Source organism: Hydra vulgaris, chromosome 14 (assembly GCF_038396675.1).
Source record: "Hydra vulgaris chromosome 14, alternate assembly HydraT2T_AEP".
NCBI classification, from domain to species: domain Eukaryota; kingdom Metazoa; phylum Cnidaria; class Hydrozoa; order Anthoathecata; family Hydridae; genus Hydra; species Hydra vulgaris.
Genome location: NC_088933.1, coordinates 7,943,004 through 7,966,500, shown reverse-complemented (window position 1 = coordinate 7,966,500; position 23,497 = coordinate 7,943,004). Strand labels below are relative to the sequence as shown.

At 26.4% G+C, this 23,497-nt stretch overlaps 1 long non-coding RNA gene across 11 annotated transcripts; it reads right to left on the bottom strand.

Moving 5' to 3' along the window:
* Nucleotides 1–15,642: 15,642 nt before the first annotated feature.
* LOC136090545 (uncharacterized) lies at nt 15,643–23,207 on the bottom strand. 11 transcript variants are annotated; one of them, XR_010643484.1, is made up of 8 exons: nt 21,181–21,860; nt 20,581–20,981; nt 20,030–20,102; nt 17,595–19,347; nt 17,299–17,394; nt 16,995–17,103; nt 16,511–16,583; nt 15,643–15,828 (listed from the first exon to the last, which is right to left on the bottom strand). It is a non-coding gene; the product is annotated as an uncharacterized LOC136090545 (long non-coding RNA). The 11 variants fall into 11 exon arrangements; XR_010643487.1 differs by lacking the exons at nt 16,511–16,583; nt 16,995–17,103 and adding an exon at nt 23,048–23,207 and having other exon boundaries at nt 21,181–21,367; XR_010643482.1 differs by lacking the exon at nt 16,511–16,583.
* Between the last annotated feature and the right edge of the window lie 290 nt (nt 23,208–23,497).

Below are 23,497 nucleotides of genomic sequence, written 5' to 3'. Positions count from 1 at the left end.
GCTATTTAAAAAAAATGTTAGTTAGCTTTAAGACTGATTTTCTTCAAGCTAGTAGTATTTTCTCCAAAGAATAGTACTGTCATTATTTATACTGGTTTAGTAATACTATGTCTAATTTATCTGCGTTGCATGAATGCCATATTTGACTGGGGTATTAAAAGAATACTGTCTCTTTTCTTCTATTTATTTGTTCAAAATATGGGAATCATTATAATTCATCAATTAGATTTTAATAACAAAAGTGTATTTTTAAAAACTTTTATGTATGCGGCTTTTTAAAAACGTGGACTTGCAATTTTGATTTATTTATATGTTCAATACAACCAGTAATTTTAGGATTTTTGTTATGTCAAGAGCTGAAAGAGATATAGCACTTTTAAATAAAACGCGTTTTTGAACTCTCAACAAAGCTCATATTACAGCACTTTAAAGGGGTAATTCAGCTTATTTTGGGGGTAAGATTAATATAATGCAGGAGATTCTGCTTTGTGCATTTTAAAAAAATGTCTAACTCTTTATTCAATGGGTAAAACATATAAAGAAACAGGCAATATAATGGGTATTTCTAACAGAATTGTAAAAACTCATCTACAAAAACTATACAGCACTTTAAAGGGGTAATTCAGCTTATTTTGGGGGTAAGATTAATATAATGCAGGAGATTCTGCTTTGTGCATTTTAAAAAAATGTCTAACTCTTTATTCAATGGGTAAAACATATAAAGAAACAGGCAATATAATGGGTATTTCTAACAGAATTGTAAAAACTCATCTACAAAAACTAAGGGGCAAATTCAATTTGTTGTTCTAAAAATAAGTTATTAAAAAGCTATTTGAGCCATTTTTTAATATAGGAGAAAGCATATGAACTCCTCAAGAAGCTTTACAATAAACATTAATTATTACTTGTGTCAACAAGAGGAGCAAACCATGAACGATGAGAAAGATTGGTAAAATCTCATTGATTACAATAGAAAAATAGTTACGATTATAAATAGTATTTACAAACCTATACAGGATATACAGGATATACAGGATATACAGGATATACAGGATATACAGGATATACAGGATATACAGGATATACAGGATATACAGGATATACAGGATATACAGGATATACAGGATATACAGGATATACAGGATATACAGGATATACAGGATATACAGGATATAGGAATTAGTTATTTTAACTACTCAATTTTTTATTTTAATGGTAAAAGAATAGATGTTTTTAATCCGTTTATTTAGCTTGAATATTACTTAAATTGTCAATTTTATAATAATATTTTACATAGTAACATTTATGACTTACCTATAGGATGGTGCTGCCATTTATTATGAAAGGCACATAAAGAAATGCAAGGCACATATTAATGCATTTATTATGAAAGGCACATGCAAGAAATAGCAACTAGTTACTTTAACTAGCAACTAGTTATTTTAACTACGCAGTTTTTTATAATAATGGAACCATTAAAAATTTCTCTCTGTACGCACAGTAGAATATCACATAAATTTAATGATAAGCCCTACTTCATCCAATAATAAATCTCAAATTATAGAACTATTTCTGCAAAACACCCTATCTCATAGACGAAACTAGCCCACTTTGTTATTTAATGTTATTGTATTTTTTACGAATATTTTTAAGTTACATGGTGTGGTAATTTGTAAAATATTTAGTAATTTTTGATCATCAACTGTTTCTAATAGCGGCGGGCTAAAAAATGTCAAAAAGGATTAAATAACAATAATAAAGAAGATATAACAACTTTGAATAATAAAGGGGTCAAAGCATTTAAGGAACGAAAGTACTACGAAGCAATTGCTATTTGGCATGAAGCTCTTCAGATAGCTGAACATGCTTTAATTATTTTTATCAAAGCCCGCGCTTATGAAAAACTAGGATGTCTGTCTTTAGCTCAAAAAGGTTATGATGAGATTTTTAAAAAAGAACCTCATCATACTAAAGCTAAAGAATTTTTAAAAACTTACGAGAGATTCTTAGGTAATTTTAAATTAGAGATAATACGGAATAGCGTAAAGCAATTTATAACGTTAGAAGGTCAAAGTAGTAATAATGAAATAAAAATTAGTATTTTAAAAGAGATAGAACAAATTAAATATGGAACTTTAGTAAAACATTTCGCTTACAAAAAAACTGTAAAAGAAGTAAAGAACTTAGTAATCATACTAAACGACCTTGGTTATTTAACCACCAAGCTAGGAGAATTAAGCGATGATCATAAATATTATACAGATGCATCAAAATTTTATCAGTATGTTATTGCCATGTTGGATAAAAAAGATGTTGCATTAGGAAAAATTTTATGTACAAAAGAGAAAAATGAGTTTTCAGAACAAAAATTATCAGATTCATATCAACAATTAGCCTCCATACAACAGTTAATATTTTCTGCAATTAGTACTAATCAACCACAAACCATTCCAAATGTCCAGAATGAATCAACTAGTAATAAAGCTATATTAGCAAAAATACGAGAAAGTACTGAGGAAGGATTAAAGAAAGCAGAAGATGATTGTCAGCGAGCAATTAGTAACCAAGAAGAAAAACAACAACATCAGGAATCATATGTAAAGGAAGTAAGAGAGTTATTTGAATCGATAGCTGATGACATGCAAAAGTTTTTAGCCTTACTATATAGTAATAGTGAAAAACAAATTGGCATAACACCACCATGCAAATATGCAGTAACTGGGCTAGGTTCAATGGCCCTTAAGCAAATGACACCGTATTCGGATTTAGAATTTGCTATTCTTACAGAAAATGATGATTACAAAAAAAATAACAATCCTATGGTAAGGAAATATTTTATAAACTTAAGCCACTTAGTAAATTTTAAGATGATAAATTTAGGGGAGAGCATTATTCCTTATAGTAAGTTTAGTGTAGATATGAGCCATTTAGTGCATAGGGCAGTTAACTTTGATCTTGGTAGTAAAATTCCACTTGGAAGAATAGATAGAGACAAAGAATACGAGTTAGTGCAAACAATAGATGGAATGCTTGGTTATGTGCGTAATGAAAAGGATTGTTCTAGTCATATAGATAAGAATCTACCATATATATTGGAAAATGTTTGTTATGTGCATGGGGATAAGCAGCTTGAAGAAACTTATCAGGCCAAGCTTTCAGGGTTCTTGGACAGTAAAATTATTCCAAACGAACCTGCTAGCTAAGAGAACTGTGAAATAAGAGCTCTTAAGCTGCTAGAAAAAGGTGCAATGGAAATTAATTATCGAGAACAAGCATTGTGTTTAAAACCTAAAGAAATCACGTTTAAAGGAGATTTAGGAAAATTACAACCTAACTTGTATGATGCTGAAGGTATGTTATTTGACGTTAAGCAGGAGATGTATAGATTACCTGATCGTCTGAGATATAACCTTGGTCTATATAAATAGTGGCATTAAAGGAGATAGTGCCTGGTATGCAGTAGATAAATTAACAAATCAAGGCATAGTTAGCATGGAAGCAGCACGAAACATAAAAAATGCTGTAACTTTTGCAACTACTCTTAGATTAAAGGCCTATCTGCATTACAAAGCACAAACAGAAGATATGTCAATATTTTCTTGATCAATCGAAACTGAAGCTGATCATCAATATGGGTTTCAACCTTCTTGTTCGACAGCTGATTTGCTAACACTGATATGTTTTATCGTGCATAAAATAAAGATGGAGAGGTTAAGGCTATCGCTCTTGATTATTCTAAAGCCATTGATAAAGTTTGGCATGCTGGTCTTCTCTATAGGTTTTCGTCTTATGGTTTATCAGGTAACATTTGTAAGAGTATTGAATCCTTTATTTCCAATCGTAATATAAAAGTTGTCCTTTATGGACAGCGCTCTTCCTCATATCCTGTAACTTCAGTGGTTCCTCAAGGTTCTATCCTTGACTTTATACTCTTTTTAATTTACAATAACGATCCTCCGTATATTCTCACATCTAAGGTGGCATTGTTTGCTAATGATACTACCATTTATTCTTGTCTTGATATGAAGCCAATACTCTCTGAATGATTGGAGGGGGTATTTGAGCTTGAAAAGGATCTAATTTCTGATGCAACATGGGCTCACAGTGGTTGGTGAACTTTTATTCAGATAAATCCCAATTTTTTTCAGCCAATTGTTATTGCAATAGTTTAGATCTTCCTTATTTACAGTAATGTACTCGATGAGTCATCTACCCTTTATCTTCTAGGATTAAGTCTTACTTCCAATCTTTTTTGGAAACCATATATCAAATCGATTGCAAAATTAGGATCTACTAAGGTTGCATCTCTTTATTGTCCTCGCCACTTTCTTACTCCCAGTTCTATTCTTTGTTTCTATAAATTTTAAACTTGTTCTTAAACATTCTTAAACATTCCTTGTATGGAATACTGCTGCCATATCTGGGGCGGATCTTCCAAAAATGCCCTTTCTTTTTTAGACAAGCTGCGAATACGCATCATAAACATAGTTGGACCTGCTCTTGCAGGCAACCTCCTAGCATTATCATATCATCGTAATGTTGCTTCTCTCTCTCTTTTCTACAAATACTATAATCAGCAATGCTCTAAAGAGCTAGCGTTTCTTGTGCCATCTACTAAAATTCATTCTCGTGTTATTCGCCATTCAATTAAGTTTCATCCTTTTACTGTGTTGTTCCTAAGTGCTCCAAAAACTCTTATTTATTTAGTTTTTTTCCTCGATCATCAGTTCTTTAGAATTCCCTTTCATCTTGCTTTCCTTATTCATATAATTTGCAATCTTTTAAGTTGTCTGTCAATCATTACTTTGCTCTATAAACTTCATCTTTTCTCTTACATTCTTGTTGGAAGTGAAGATGTTGAAAAAAATATATATTATTACTAAATAGTTCTTCTGTTTCGCCAAATTCCAATTCAAACCTTTCTCCTGACTTCTTTTTTTTTGTTGCAGTTCTTCAGGCGCTTTTTCTTTAACTATAAATAAAGTTTTCATAAAAAATGTTTTGTAAAATACTTTAAGTACAAATAGTTTTAATTATATATTTATTATATGTCATGTTTTAACATAAGTAAAATACAAATGGTTGTATGTCAAAAATTAATCTTGAATTTAATTAGATTTTCTAAGTATTAAGTCAAAACAGACAGATTTTTGTAATATAAATAAAATTAATTTTGCATAGGAGTTTAATTAACTTTTTTTTTATTAAATAAAAATTTATTAAATACTTAGCTAATTAAAAAAACTTCCTTCAATCATCGTTCTCCAATTTTATGTAGCTTTTTGTTTTCATTTGAGTCTGCTAATCCAGTTTGATGTGTACCAGAAGTAGCTATTTGCCCAAGTTTAAAAAAATAACTCTTTTTTTGGAATCTTTTATTTTTTTTTGCATGTGCAAATAATGGAGGATTCATCATTACATTCTGACAAACAGTTTTCCTGTTGAAAAGTAATAATTTCGAAAATGTTTTTCAACATTATGGATGTTGAAAGATTTTTTGTATTTTGTATCACATTTGCATCTCCTTAAAAAAAAGGTCCTCTATTTCTAAGATATTTAAAGACTTTCAGATTCCGTTGAAGGATGGAGGGGGGGGGAGGAGGATGCATACCCCTTGGATTCATCACTGATTAGGCATCCTTTATTTTTTAACTATTTAAAATTTAAGTAAAATAAAATGAGACTATTCTCAAAAGCAGGTAACATTTTTAATGAAAAAATAATGCATTAGTTTGCAATGTAAATTAAAGTTTAAAGTTCATGGTCATAAAAAATTTCATTAAATGTTTTATGACTTGTTAAAAACATTTCCAAATATGCTTTATCAAAATAAAAGTAAGTAAAATTTAAAAGATAATTGTTCTATTAAATTTTGATTCTGAAGTCAATTGTTAAAAATACTCAAAGGATAGAGTTTTGTTAAATATTAATTTAAATGGTTTAAATAATTAATTTGAGTTAATATAGTTTTTATTAATTTTATCCTCTTTTAGAAATTTATTTAAACAATGCACATTTTACAAATTAATTCATCTAAATTATTTAATTCATCTAAATTATTTAAAATACAAATTATTTCAATCTAAATGAAAAGCTTTGTTAAATATGGTAACTTTTGTTAAATAAGTTAATATTTTTGAAAAATATTTTGTGAAAAAATATTTTAAAAATTCTTAAGTTACAAATTAAACCACATGAGTCGCAGTTACCTCTTCAAACATTTAGAATTTAGAGTTATTTCAGGCTATTAAACGTTTAGAGTTATTTCAGGCTGTTAATTACTAATAATTGAATTCTATGTTTTGTTTTCGGAAGCTGGAGTGATTTGAGTTTCTAACAATTGGTTAACCTGTTTAATTGGAATAGCAGGAAAAGAGTGGCGATAAGATTAGAGAGTCAAATATAGGAAAAATTAAAAGTTATAGGAAAAGTTCTTCTGCGTTATCTTTGGAAGAAGTAATAAGATCAACATGAATGAGAGATGGAATGTTAGACCTACTTTTGTTAACAACGCTGTTGGAGATTTTCCAAAAAGTCTCTTGAGCCTAACTTGCCTAACTTCTGAGATGAGATATGAGATTTAGTAAACTGAGAATAATTGGAGCTTAGCATCTGACAGCACCTTTTTACATCAAATTTTTGTTATAATAAATATCTGTTTGTTCTTAAGAGAGTTGTTCTTTTGAAAAAGATGAAAAAATTGATAATGACTAGAGCTTCACAAAAGGGTGAAAATCATGGAGTAACAGGTGATGTGTAAGTTATCAAATAAATCAAAAATGTTAATTACTTATTTATAAATGAAAAAAAAACTGTTACTATATTTTTTAAAAAATATAGTATTTATCTTTTAATAAAAATAAGTTATTTAAATGAAAAAACACTACCATCTGCAATTGATCTCAATTTCGCTCTGACGCTTTTTATAAGCGATTTTAAAAAATTAAACCGATTTCCTGTAGTTTTAATTTAATTCGACCAATCAAAGCATACTTTGTTGAAGCTTGCCAATCTCCCTTGTCAACCTTTTGTGCCGAATGTCTCCAAATATATTCAAATGGTTGTGCTTGAGGCACATTTGGGGGATTGAATTCTTTATCAACGAAATGGACACAATTATCCATTCATTTTGGAGAAACTTTAAAATAATAAGAACTTGCTAAATCTGGTCAAAATAAATAGCTAAAGTCTCCATGATACTATGAATGAATAGAAGAAGTCGTTTTTCTAAACATTCATCAATATAGATTTATGAATTAATTGCTACAGTCTTGGAAGTATAAAACAATGGCTCAAACATACCTTGGTCAGATATGGCTATCTACATTAATAAATTTTTTAGAAATTTCTCTTTTCCTATAAAACGAAGACTTTCTGGGCATGTTTTTTGTTGTTTGTGTAGTATCCAGAATTTCCAGGCATGTTGTCCCCTGCAAAACAAAAGTTTTTTTCATCATCAATGACCAGAAGCGATTTTGTGTTATAGAGTTGGTTAACTAATTTCCTGCTTCATTCCTTTGCCTTTAGTTGTTGTTCTTTAGTGTATTTTAGAGTCTTTTTACATTTTCTATATTTAATATTCATTTTTTTAAATTGACGACCAATTGTTTGTTGATTTGCACTGAATTTAAAGCTTATTTTTCTCTGATTGACCCCTTTTCTATTGACAAGTCTCGTTGATTTGGCCTTCTTTTCTCTAGTCCAGGATGTCGAACAACTAGGGTGCTTAAGATTGACCAAGTCATTTAGGTTATCATATATTGTACTTTGAGTAAATCCTTCCTTTTCAAAATGGTTTACGATTTCTTTTTTATATATATATTAGGTTTAATTACAAAAAACATTTTAAGTAGCTTTTGAAAAGATTCTTGTTCAGCTGCATTTAACCTCATTTTAAATAATTATGTTTCAAATAATAAAGTTTATGTTTTATAAAACATTTATGCCTACGCATAAAACCGCAAAAACTAGTTGTTATGCTCAAATAATTAAATTTTGATCTGTCTCATAATCGGTTATGTAGGAGGCAAATTTTTCAGCTGAGGGGGAAAAGACATCAGCCCAAGTACCGTCACGAAAAAAGTCATAAAATGAATCCCAGTCAGCTTTAGGGTAGTAGTAAGTAGTGCGATGACAGGGTAAGCCCAAAAAAAAAGTACGAAATAAAAGATTTAAAGAGATTATTGCATGATTAGAACCACCTAAAGGAGAAAAAAAATATTCTATGTAGGAAACAGTATATTATAGGTTCACATCTACGCCAGCCTAATAGATGAAAAAGGGGTTCGAGGCTGGTTAGCAGAATAATTCTGCACACTCCTAATGTCTTTGCCTAGGAAAGCCTCCTACAATACAGTAGCTGGATGCAGTTAACATCTGGCCAAGATGAGTATTTTTATCAAGACACCATCTCTAGCCTTTGCTCAACTAAGCACTCCGAGGCAGAGGAATTTTAGCAGGATGAAGTTAACATATGCCTAAGATGAGTATTTTTATCAAAACACAATCTCGAGCCTTTAATCAACCATGAGCCCCAAGACAGGCGATTTTTAAGTCAGAGTTTGTTTCTCCTAGCCAAGTTTAAGTCAAGTTTAAAATTTCATGTTTTAATTAGTAAGTCAAGTTTAAAATAAATAAAAACATAAACCATTCTTTGTACAAATATAAACAAAAGATAATAAAGCAATTAAATCGTGGGAAGATTTAATTTAACCTATTCATAATTTAAAGTAACTTAAAAAAATAATCTTTTGAAAGATTTTTAGAAAGACATGGAAAAAACATTTTAAACGTTTAAATTTAACATTAAAAATGCTTACCTATTAAAAAAAAAATTTAATATAAGAATTAATTTACACATAATGTGTTTATTTTAAACAATCATTATAATTAATTTTTGATTTTATTTTAAGCCTTCGCCTAAAATAAAAATTTAAAAAAGATCAATGAATAAAAGTTATTCATAATGTAATGATTTTTTTATTGCATTTAAATTGTTAAAACATCAAAACAGCCATTATCAAATTGTTGAAGAAAAAAAAAAAAGCGTTGTCAGTTACAGTGTGAAAATTAAGTCTACAAAACATACAATATTAAATTAAAACTATTTTATTAAAAAACAAAAATCTTTGATGAAATATTCTAAATAATAAGGAAAGAAACTACAATGTCACTAGACTAGCGTAAAATAAACTGAATAACATGACAAAGATTTTGATTGCATAACTCGGTTCCGTAAATTCATAAAAATTATATTTAAAAAATTTGATCGGACACTGTCCAACCCAAACAAGTTTAAATTGGACATTTTGTACGGGACTTTTTATAAAATTAAATTGAGCCTTAATATATTTTTATAGGCATGACCGATTTTAATTAGTACTGTTGACAGGAAGCAAACGGTTTCCAGCCTTTGCTTAAAAAGCGTATCTCACAAGGCAGCAGGACATGGAGCATGTTGCACTGGGGGACATGTTACCAGAAGCAGGGTAATCATTAAGATTATACACCTGACCAACAAAATCTATAAAATCTATAAAAAAACTGAATGTGTGTAGTATCTATCAGTGTAAACTCCTGGTTATTCGAACTGCCACTTATTTGAACTTCCCACTTTTTCGAAGCAATTTTCATTCCCTGTAAATTTTTCTTAACAAACTTTATCCAGTGTAGGATTTTTAGCTACATCAAAATTAAGTCTCATTTTAAAATATTTCACATTATACATAACATTGGCAATCCTTTTATTAGCTTTTATTTCTTAACATTTCTTGTTTTTTGATAAATAGTAAAACAATGTTGCACTATTATTTGTACAATAATTTATTTGTACAAATATTTATTATATAATTGTATATTTGCTAATCGAGCTTAACTTGTATTATCATATTTTGTACATATTGTTTATTGTGAGATTTTATGTTATGTTTTATGTACTATTTTCGCTACATATTTTTATGGCATTTTGGTGTTGTGAATACAGATTTTCAGGTGTAGAACTACTTTAAAATACCTAATGTTGCAAATTAACTTTTAAGAATGTTTTAAAAACTTTCAGACCTTAAATGTATGTCAGACGCTGGTTGTTAGATGTTAAACAGAAATGATTGAATATTAAAAATTATTTTGTTATAGGTAGTTATGTTCAATTATTTGCCAATCGTGGTAACAGTGATTGCTGATTCATCTGCCAACACAGGTATTGTTTGGAATGTTAAAACTTTTTAACAGTTTTGTTATTTATTTTGAATTGCTTTAAACTTTTGAAAAATGAAATAAAGTTAATCAATATATACATACACACATACAAATATATATATATATTCATATACATATATATATATATATATATATATATATATATATATATATATATATATATATATATATATATATATATATATATATATATATATATATATATATATATATATAACAATAGTTAAAAGGGTCAGAGCGATTTTGGGAATTTTTTATAATTAGAACCACAGATGCCATTTTTTTAGTTGGCATAAAAAGCAAAACTCAATTAATTGTTAAATAGTTTAGAGAGTCTTGAGAGTTATTGAGAACACTTTTAATTGGCTTAATATTTACGTAATATTTGGGATGACAGGAATAGTCATCAAATCTAAGAGATAAACTAGTGAAAAAATCTTTGCATGTAGCTCTCCCTTACCTAATTATAAAGTAATAAGTTCTGACCCATTTATGAGAGATGGAATAAGACTATGGAATAAGTTTTAGACTTAGCTTTGTGATAAAGAGAGTTCCTGTGAATTAATTTGAAATCTGTGACTGAATATTATAAGCTGCACTCAAGTTTAAGTGGGAAGTTCATTTGTAGTGCAAGTAACTATACATAGAGAACAATTTGAATTGCATTACCTAAAATAAAAAAATAAAAACTTTAAATTAAAACATTGGATCAAAAAGAAATTCGAGTAATTACTTATCTAGTTGGTAGAAAAGTTTAGAAAAAAAAAACTTTATCTGATTGGTGAGAAAATACACTAACACGATTTTTCTTTCTAAAAGAAAAAAAAAAAAATTTATATATATATATATATATATATATATATATATATATATATATATATATATATATATATATATATATATATATATATATATATACATCTTCTTTGCAAGCCATCAAATAGTTTTTGTTCAAACAAAAAAATAAAAATTCATAAATTTTGAGGGTATATAACAAATAATAAATCAGTTCAAATCATAACAATTAAAAATAAGATTCAAATCAGTAAACATAAGCTGTTATTTCATTGTTTACTAGAAATTTCTTTTTATGCAACACAAAAAATGTTTTTTAAAGGTTGTTATAGTTGTGCTACCATTTCTAGTGTTTTTATTTCTGACAATTAATTTGTTTTTTTAACATCTAAGTACATCCTGATTCTGCTTTTTTAACATCTGATTGCATCCTGATTCTGCTTTTTTAACATCTGATTGCATCCTGATTCTGCTTTTTTAACATCTAACTGAAAATAATGATTCTCCTTTTTTAATATCTTGGTCACCAAGTTGGACAACTATTATCAAACCATTTATCCAATAAATTATTACACAATGAAAGTCTAAATAAATCCACATTTTTTGAAGAAAAAATAGAGTAACGTTACTTTGTTTCAATTAAAAACAAAACATCTGTTTATATTATTTATTTCTTAATAATTTATAAACTCAATAAAAATAACTGAAGGTATCAAAGTTAATAATTGAAACTTAGCTTTATGCTAAAAATAAATCAAAGTTACTTGTGGTTTAGTTAAAGTTAAATATTTTTCTTATTTTTCTTATTTTTACAGACTATTTTGGAATTTATATTTTTAATGGATTTTTTTGTGGAGATCTAAACTTGATACAGTAACTGGAAAATTTCCTTAATTTTCCTGAATTTTATTATACAATTTGTAAAAACCAGTTTTCTAAATTTCGCATTGCACAGTGGTGGTGGACAAAAGTTAAAAAAATACACTTTTAAAAATTACATTACTATATACCATTTTATAGCTTAAATTCAGCTTTTATTAAATGTATATATTTTTTGTATAATTATCATGCCGTATGCTTCTAACCTGTAGAATAATACATAAAAATAAAATGTCTACTTATATAGTCAAATACTTTTCCAGTACAGTCTAAGGTAGTCCAGTAACTTGAGACTTATATATTGTTCAATATGTATATTATCAATATAAATTTGGTTAATAATCTGCCGATGTTCGCCAGGTCGATAATAATGATTTTTACAAGTTAGCTGATGTATTTGATTTTATGCGGCAAAAACATTTATATGTAATTTATTCTAAATGGTTATTTAATAATTGGGTTTCAGTGAGTCTTGGTTAGTGTTACAAAACTTTTTTTAAATATTATTATATCTGAAAATATCTATTTATAAGATTTTGTAAGTGTAATCCATGTTTTTAAATATTTAAAACGTGAAAAATATTGGTATTTATTCATATATAATACAAGTAAACTTGAAGTTAGCTAATTCTTGGCACAGTTGCAAATGGGACGAACGTAACTTTAAATTATAACTTGTCTAATTTCATAAAGCATCTTTGACAAAAATAAAATATATGCAAAAGCTCTTAAACTCGTTCCAAAGAGAATAACAAACAATAGCTACAAAATAAACCAAAGTTAGTTCAATTTGTAATTGTCAATAAGAATATTCTTCTAACTGCTTTCATTGATAAAGACGACTCTGCTCTTATTCAACTGAAGTGTCTGGCAGACCCCAGGTGAATGGTATGATACTTAATAATGTTATTAATAATGATGGTATTATACTTCAAGTTATAAACCAAAGAAAAGAAGATTGGCGCCATTATTTGCATCTCTTCCATCTTTTGAACTATTGTTTGCATTGGATTGTAGTTTTCGCCAAGAAAAATAAGTTTTACAAATATCAGATTGAATGAGTTTTGGTATAAAAAATAATTTTGCTGCAGATTAATTCCATGATTTGCATTTAGATAGCCTCGAGTTTTTTATAAAACTTTTTGATGTAATCAAAAATTTGTTATCCGTTTTGTGTAAGAAATAAAAATTTCAATATAGTATCTGAAAAATATTCAATACGAGTAAATAAATCACAATTAAACACATAAGTTAACACACGATAAAACGCATAAATAAATTTAAACTTACTAAACAAGCATCACCAATATCATGCAAATAACAATAAGATTAAATTAAAATATCATTTAATTTAATCTTATTCAACTTAATTTAAGTAAATGCCTTCTAATTGTACGTGAAGTTACATTTAACTTTTTTAAATAATAAACATTTAAATTTTTTAAATAGCTGAAAAATAACGAATCCTTTTTAGCTTTCCGAATAAATAATTTATCTTCTCAGCAAGTTTTTTCCAAAAAACTGACGAGTTCTGAATTTATTCTTCCACCACTGTGTATATGTATATATTTATTTACATTACAATAATTTTTTTATTAAATTAAGTGACACACACAAATATTGCACTCGAAATACTGAAAGTTTTAACTTGCACACTTCCTTTTTCAACACTATCAAATATGGCAAGCTCTCTATAAAATATCAATATATTTCTTACTGGAACCAAATAATACCATTATTAAAAAAAAAGGGTTTTAGATAAATACCCTTCTATTACCAACATTCATCTTCTCAGTCGAAACCAAATTAAAAATTTTTTATTTGAGTATATATTTAATGATTATTAATTTTATCTTTTATTATTTTTTATTTTTTTTATATTACTGTATTTATAAAACTATTATTACTTTTATTTTATACTGTCTTTTTTAACTCTACTAATATTACTATTATCATTAATTTACTTTTGTTTTATATATCTTATTAATATTTTTTATAATGGTAGTGATAGTGATTCAATTGTAGTAATAGTGTTATGGTTATTGTCCTAATTTTTGCAATTGTTATGTTTATTTTAATAATTTCTGTCATAGTTATAAACTTTACTATAATTATTTTTACCATAGTTTTTATTATTAGTTATAATTTTTAGTAAAGTTATCATGATATAGTTACTATTTATAATGTCTTTTTATTCACATTAATAATAATATCAATATTATTTTAATGATGTTATTATTGCAATTATTAAATTTATCTTTATTTGTTAGTGCTTTTATTTCCTTTCTTTCTTTCTTTTTCCTTTTTTTTCTTTTTTTTTTTCTCTTTATTTTATTTTAAGTTCTATGTTCTATTTATAGTTTTTTTTCGTTTTTTTATTTGTTTTTTTTGTTTGTTTGTTTGTTTGTTTTTTCTTTTTTTTTAGGTGTCACTCCATTGACTAGTTTTTAAACATATGAGTGACACCTAACCTTATTTATGTGAGTTTGTAAAATATTATTGTAAATCTTCATATTTTATGGTTAAATAAATGGATTTTATATAGATTGATATATATGTATATAAATAAAACAAAAAATATATATATAAAATAAATACAACATAAACATTGATTTAAGAATGAATCTTGAAATGGAAACTGAATTTTCAGATGTCATTGAAAAGATGACGTCCACGATACTTGTAAAAAACTAAATGAATAGAATTTTTAATATAAACATGGATTTTTTCAATTTTAGTTTTTTGCATTTTTGTTACACTAAAACGAAGTATTTTTTCATAGGCTGTAAATATAGTTCTTTTTTAGATTTTTAAAATTCTAATAATACTTTCAGAGTTTTGTTAATTTTATGAACAATAATATAATAAGAAGGATTTTGAAGGAGGATGTGGTAAAATTAGGAAGATTTTGGTTTTAATTAAAGAAGAGAATTATTTTTTTTTTACACTGAGAGCGTGACCACTAATTTAATTTATGTTATTCTTTCCCAGTCGGCAAACTTAGTTGTAAATGCGCATTAGAAACTCGTTTAAATACGTATCGATGTGGTATGTATGTTAGCAATTTTATCGTGTCAAATACGCATTAGAAATACGCATTAGATGCGTATAAAGACAGGTATACAATACGACGCCTACTGAGTATCAAACTCGCATTTGTAACTCTAGTAAACACGTATAAAACACGCCCAGTCGGCAAATTTAGTTGTAAATGCGCATTAGAAACTCGTTTAAATACGTATCGATGTGGTATGTATGTTAGCCATTTTATCGTGTCGAATACGCGTAAGAAATACGCATTAGATGCGTATAAAGACAGGTATACAATACGACGCCTTCTGAGTATCAAACTCGCATTTGAAACTCTTGTAAACACGTATAAAACACGATAACCAGAGAATATTCAATACGATATTTTCCTGGTATTACATGCGCATTTAAAACTTTCCAGAATACGCATTATTTACGAATATTTGTTAGCCATTTTATCGTGTCAAACGCGCATTAAAAATAGACATCAGATGCGTATACAGACAGTATACAATACGACATCAGATGCGTAGACAGGTATACAATACGACGCCTACTGAGTATCAAACTCGCATTTAAACACGTATAAAACACGATAACCAGAGAATATTCAATACAATTTTGTTAACTTATATGAATTCATAACATAATGATAATGACTAGCAGTAAGCAACCCATAATACGGGTTATGAGTTATTAAATCATTAATAACAATAAAAACACATTAATAACTTGATATATTATCTAAAAAATTAAATACAAATTTATCTATAAATATTTTAACTTTGACTCCCTTTCAGTAACGTCATTGCTTATAGTTAACGACGAAGACCGCATTAACATCAGTTGAGTTCTTTTTAAAATCTGTCACAACACAGGTACCAGAAACGGAAAGCCTGAAAATACCTAAAAAATAAAATTAAAAAAAAAATTACAATTTTTAATTACAAAAGTACTATTTGCATTGTATTGTTAGTAGAATTAGGATAATAATAACAGAAAATATATATTCCGTGACTACAGAATAATTAAAAAAGATTATAAAAAGGCTAGACAACACAATGTAGTAACACTGGCAAATAACACCACAACTTAATAAAATATTTTATTAACTTAAATACTTGGACTGAAAAGATTTTATTTATTACAATATTTGAACAATCGAGGGACAATTATAGTTAAACAATTTAAACAATTATACCATAAAATAGCATGCAAATCGTAAAATATTTCTTAGAAATGATCTATTTTTTTCATTTGACTACTATTTTCAAGTTGCCTATAAGCATTTACATTAATAACTTTGTTGAGCCTAATACTATCTATTTCAATTTAACTATTATCATTAAACATATTACCAGTAATCTTACTATTGATGCAACTGAATAAATGAACGTAAAAGAATCTTACAAATTGTGATCTTTTCTAATCAAAGACTTTATTTAAACTTAAGATTTATTGAAATCCATATCTTTTTATATGTTTACATACATTAGTCGTTTATCAAAAATATTAAATAACATTTATTTACATCAATTATTTTTAATTAAAAAAGAATCTTGACTACAATGCACAAAATTATTTTTACCTTAATGCATAAAAATAATAAATGCACAATCTTGTATAAAAAAATGAAGCAATGCCAATCAGTATATTTTACTCTAAATTAATTATTTAAATATATATATATATATATATATATATATATATATATATATATATATATAGGGGAACATGGGGTAAAATGACGAATGGGGCAAGATGACAACCTACAGTTATCTCTTAAGCAAAACTAAATATAACAGTTGACTTTAGCTGAAAGGGAAGTAGATTAATTTTACTAGATTTATCAATGGTTTCTTTTTAAATATTATTTTTGTGACGAAAGCTATGTATTAAAAAAGTTTTTCTGACATTGAGAAAAAAACTTATTATCCTCGTTTGACTTGATTTATTACATCGCTACATCACCAGCTAAAGGTAAATTTTATTTTTTGGACAGACTAAGATACAGGCGTTTTTCGAAACAGTTTCATCTTGCCTCATGTTCCCCTATATATCTATTCACATACCTTTAAAAAGTGGTATTACACTTTACACAATGAAATATGGAAATACATCATCATTTTTTTCAACTACTTTCAAAGAAATTTATTTATTTTTTCTAGTCTGTTATTTTTTCTAAGAAAGAATATTTATAAAGATACAGAGAAATATAAAATATACTGAAATATAGGCAGATTTATGTTTATAAACTTTTGTGTCAACAAATTACAGTCAGTTTTCCATGTTAAATACATAAAATATATATCAAATATAACATATATCAAATATCAAATAAATCCAATATAAAATAAAACAAAATAGTAAACTTACTCAAATCAGTATCAGTTATACCGTGTGAAGTAACTAAAAAACACTTCAGTTCTTTTCAATTGCTTTAAAAAATAACTTTCAGCTCTTTCCAATTGCCTTAAAAAGAAAAAAAAAACTTACTTAGTTAAGTTGGCAAGTTCTTAAGAATCTGAAAACAAATAAGTAAAAAAACAAAGAACAAACAAACATTTATTTGTTAAAACTACTATATTTAAACAAATTAAATTTAAAAAAGTGTAACGCCAATTCTCCTTAAAGGCTAAAATAAAACTTTCAGCTCAAATTTGCTTGCATACCTTGCTTGTAAAACCATGTGAATAAGAAACACATTTAGAAAAGCCTAGAAACTACTTAAAGATGACATATGCAAAATTGAAGTTTGAACGTTGACTGGACTAACTATTAGCAGATGTTTTTAAAAAATTCATAAAAATTTACATATATTCGTTCTTTTATATTGCATAAATCCATCATATGATAAATCTGAAATAAAAAAATGTAATGGATAAGTAAATACAAAGAAAAACATCATATATGAATCACAAATCAATATAACAGATAGAGATAAGATGTCATGATAAGAGAGTAGTAGTTGTTAAGAATTGTTATTTCATGTTAGCTTTTAGAAAACAATTCATGTTGGTACGTCATGGTTCTAAAAATTCAAATTAAGATATAAACAAAATGTATATGTGGCAAAATGACTTTTCTTGAGTGGCTTTTAGTGAATGATTAAAAGCAGTGACTTTCAATAATAAAACCACTTATAATTTTTAACAATAGACACCAACATAAAGGTAAGCCAAATGTAACAACATTAGTAACATAAATAACAACTTTATGCAAAATCTTGCTCAACACGTTTGCCAAGTCACACACTTTGAAAACATGGTCCATAAATATTATAAGAAGTGTTTATATATGTTATATAAATTTAAATAAATATATTGTGTTTTATAGTTAGTATATATGTTTATATTATGTTGTTTCTATGTCATGGAAACAACATAATATAAACATAAATACTAACTAGAAAACACAATATATTTATTTAAATTTGTAACACATATATAAACACTTCTTATAATATTTATATACACAATAGATACATTTTATACTATTTTAAAAATTCATTTATAAAACAATTATATAACACATATTACCACATACATATATTTATTAAAAACTTTTTAATTTTGAACATAATATAAACACATATGCAAACTATAAACATATATAACTTGAATTGTGTGAACAAAAAATTTAAAAATAACATGAAAATATCTAAAAAGGTTCATATATATTTATATATAAAGACATATATCTCGTAATAAAATATCAAATTATAATCATATCTAACTTAAATCAAATACTTATTGAATAAAGAACAAAAAACAGATAAAAGAACTGCAATCCTAATAACAAAATTTAACGTTTAGCAACAATTAAAGTGTCAGTGTTGGCTCAAAATTTTAACTTATTTTTTTAAATTTTCTAAAACAGAACAAAAAAGGTAATAGCATAACAGAAATGTCAATAAAATAGCATGCGCTTTATAAGCAAAGATTTTCGTTTTCCCCCTTATTTGTTAATATTTGATCAAAATCGGATTCGATATCATATCCGATTTTGATCAAATATTATAAATACGTATTTTTGATAAATAAGTGGTATTGAACTCGAGTTCGAAACTTAAAACTAAATGCGCATTTTTCTGGTATCAATGGCGGTATGTCATACGTGATCAATACTCAGAGTATTTACAATACTAGATATGCCGACTGGGAACATAATGATAATGACTAGCAGTAAGCAACCCATAATACGGGTTATGAGTTATTAAATCGTTAATAACAATAAAAACACATTAATAACTTGATATATTATCTAAAAAATTAAATACAAATTTATCTATAAATATTTTAACTTTGACTCCCTTTCAGTAACGTCATTGCTTATAGTTAACGACAAAGACCGCATTAACATCAGTTGAGTTCTTTTTAAAATCTGTCACAACACAGGTACCAGAAACGGAAAGCCTGAAAATACCTAAAAAATAAAATTAAAAAAAAAATTACAATTTTTAATTACAAAAGTACTATTTGCATTGTATTGTTAGTAGAATTAGGATAATAATAACAGAAAATATATATTCCGTGACTACAGAATAATTAAAAAAGATTATAAAAAGGCTAGACAACACAATGTAGTAACACTGGCAAATAACACCACAACTTAATAAAATATTTTATTAACTTAAATACTTGGACTGAAAAGATTTTATTTATTACAATATTTGAACAATCGAGGGACAATTATAGTTAAACAATTTAAACAATTATACCATAAAATAGCAAGCAAATCGTAAAATATTTCTTAGAAATGATCTATTTTTTTCATTTGACTACTATTTTCAAGTTGCCTATAAGCATTTACATTAATAACTTTGTTGAGCCTAATACTATCTATTTCAATTTAACTATTATCATTAAACATATTACCAGTAATCTTACTATTGTTGCAACTGAATAAATGAACGTAAAAGAATCTTACAAATTGTGATCTTTTCTAATCAAAGACTTTATTTAAACTTAAGATTTATTGAAATCCATATCTTTTTATATGTTTACATACATTAGTCGTTTATCAAAAATATTAAACAACATTTATTTACATCAATTATTTTTAATTAAAAAAGAATCTTGACTACAATGCACAAAATTATTTTTACCTTAATGCATAAAAATAATAAATGCACAATCTTGTATAAAAAAATGAAGCAATGCCAATCAGTATATTTTACTCTAAATTAATTATTTAAATATATATATATATATATATATATATATATATATATATATATATATATATATATATATATATATATATATATATATATATATATATATATATATATATATATATATATATATATAGGGGAACATGGGGTAAAATGACGAATGGGGCAAGATGACAACCTACAGTTATCTCTTAAGCAAAACTAAATATAACAGTTGATTCTAGCTGAAAGGGAAGTAGATTAATTTTACTAGATTTATCAATGGTTTTTTTTTAAATATAATTTTTGTGACGAAAGCTAAGTATTAAAAAAGTTTTTCCGACATTGAGAAAAAAACTTATTATCCTCGTTTGACTTGATTTATTACATCGCTACATCACCAGCTAAAGGTAAATTTTATTTTTTGGACAGACTAAGATACAGGCGTTTTTCGAAACAGTCGTCATCTTGCCCCATGTTCCCCTATATATCTATTCACATACCTTTAAAAAGTGGTATTACACTTTACACAATGAAATATGGAAATATATCATCATTTTTTTCAACTACTTTCAAAGAAATTTATTTATTTTTTCTAGTCTGTTATTTTTTCTAAGAAAGAATATTTATAAAGATACAGAGAAATATAAAATATACTGAAATATAGGCAGATTTATGTTTATAAACTTTTGTGTCAACAAATTACAGTCAGTTTTCCATGTTAAATACATAAAATATATATCAAATATAACATATATCAAATATCAAATAAATCCAATATAAAATAAAACAAAATAGTAAACTTACTCAAATCAGTATCAGTTATACCGTGTGAAGTAACTAAAAAACACTTCAGTTCTTTTCAATTGCTTTAAAAAATAACTTTCAGCTCTTTCCAATTGCACTAAAAAGAAAAAAAAAACTTACTTAGATAAGTTGGCAAGTTCTTAAGAATCTGAAAACAAATAAGTAAAAAAACAAAGAACAAACAAACATTTATTTGTTAAAACTACTATATTTAAACAAATTAAATTTAAAAAAGTGTAACGCCAATTCTCCTTAAAGGCTAAAATAAAACTTTCAGCTCAAATTTGCTTGCATACCTTGCTTGTAAAACCATGTGAATAAGAAACACATTTAGAAAAGCCTAGAAACTACTTAAAGATGACATATGCAAAATTGAAGTTTGAACGTTGACTGGACTAACTATTAGCAGATGTTTTTAAAAAATTCATAAAAATTTACATATATTCGTTCTTTTATATTGCATAAATCCATCATATGATAAATCTGAAATAAAAAAATGTAATGGATAAGTAAATACAAAGAAAAACATCATATATGAATCACAAATCAATATAACAGATAGAGATAAGATGTCATGATAAGAGAGTAGTAGTTGTTAAGTATTGTTATTTCATGTTAGCTTTTAGAAAACAATTCATGTTGGTACGTCATGGTTCTAAAAATTCAAATTAAGATATAAACAAAATGTATATGTGGCAAAATGACTTTTCTTGAGTGGCTTTTAGTGAATGATTAAAAGCAGTGACTTTCAATAATAAAACCACTTATAATTTTTAACAATAGACACCAACATAAAGGTAAGCCAAATGTAACAACATTAGTAACATAAATAACAACTTTATGCAAAATCTTGCTCAACACGTTTGCCAAGTCACACACTTTGAAAACATGGTCCATAAATATTATAAGAAGTGTTTATATATGTTATATAAATTTAAATAAATATATTGTGTTTTATAGTTAGTATATATGTTTATATTATGTTGTTTCTATGTCATGGAAACAACATAATATAAACATATATACTAACTATAAAACACAATATATTTATTTAAATTTGTAACACATATATAAACACTTCTTATAATATTTATATACACAATAGATACATTTTATACTATTTTAAAAATTCATTTATAAAACAATTATATAACACATATTACCACATACATATATTTATCAAAAACTTTTTAATTTTGAACATAATATAAACACATATGCAAACTATAAACATATATAACTTGAATTGTGTGAACAAAAAATTTAAAAATAACATGAAAATATCTAAAAAGGTTCATATATATTTATATATAAAGACATATATCTCGTAATAAAATATCAAATTATAATCATATCTAACTTAAATCAAATACTTATTGAATAAAGAACAAAAAACAGATAAAAGAACTGCAATCCTAATAACAAAATTTAACGTTTAGCAACAATTAAAGTGTCAGTGTTGGCTCAAAATTTTAACTTATTTTTTTAAATTTTCTAAAACAGAACAAAAAAGGTAATAGCATAACAGAAATGTCAATAAAATAGCATGCGCTTTATAAGCAAAGATTTTCGTTTTTCCCCTTATTTGTTAATATTTGATCAAAATCGGATTCGATATCATATCCGATTTTGATCAAATATTATAAATACGTATTTTTGATAAATAAGTGGTATTGAACTCGAGTTCGAAACTTAAAACAAAATGCGCATTTTTCTGCGTATCAATGGCGGTATGTCATCACGCTGATCAATACTCAGAGTATTTACAATACTAGATATGCCGACTGGGCGATAACCAGAGAATACTCAATACGATATTTTCCTGGTATTACATGCGCATTTAAAACTTTCCAGAATACGCATTATTTACGAATATATGTTAGCCATTTTATCGTGTCAAACGCGCATTAAAAATAGACATCAGATGCGTATAAAGACAGGTATACAATATGACGCCTACTGAGTATTAAACTCGCATTTAAACACGTATAAAACACTATAACCAGAGAATATTCACTACAATTTTATTAACTAATATGAATTCATAACATAATGATAATGACTAGCAGAAAGCAACCCGTAATACGGGTTATGAGTTATTAAACCATTAATAACAATAAAAACACATTAATAACTTGATATATTATCTAAAAAATTAAATACAAATTTATCTGTAAATATTTTAACTTTGACTCCCTATCAGCAACATCATTGCTTGTGGTCAAAGACGAAGACCGCAATTAACATCAGTTGAGTTCTTTTTAAAATCTGTCACAACACAGGTACCAGAAACGGAAAGTCAAGAAAGCCTGCAAATACCTAAAAAATAAAATTAAAAAAAAATTACAATTTTTAATTACAAAAGTACTATTTGCATTGTATTGTTAGTAGAATTAGGATAATAATAACAGAAAATATATATTCCGTGACTACAGAATAATTAAAAAAGATTATAAAAAGGCTAGACAACACAATGTAGTAACACTGGCAAATAACACCACAACTTAATAAAATATTTTATTAACTTAAATACTTGGACTGAAAAGATTTTATTTATTACAATATTTGAACAATCGAGGGACAATTATAGTTAAACAATTTAAACAATTATAC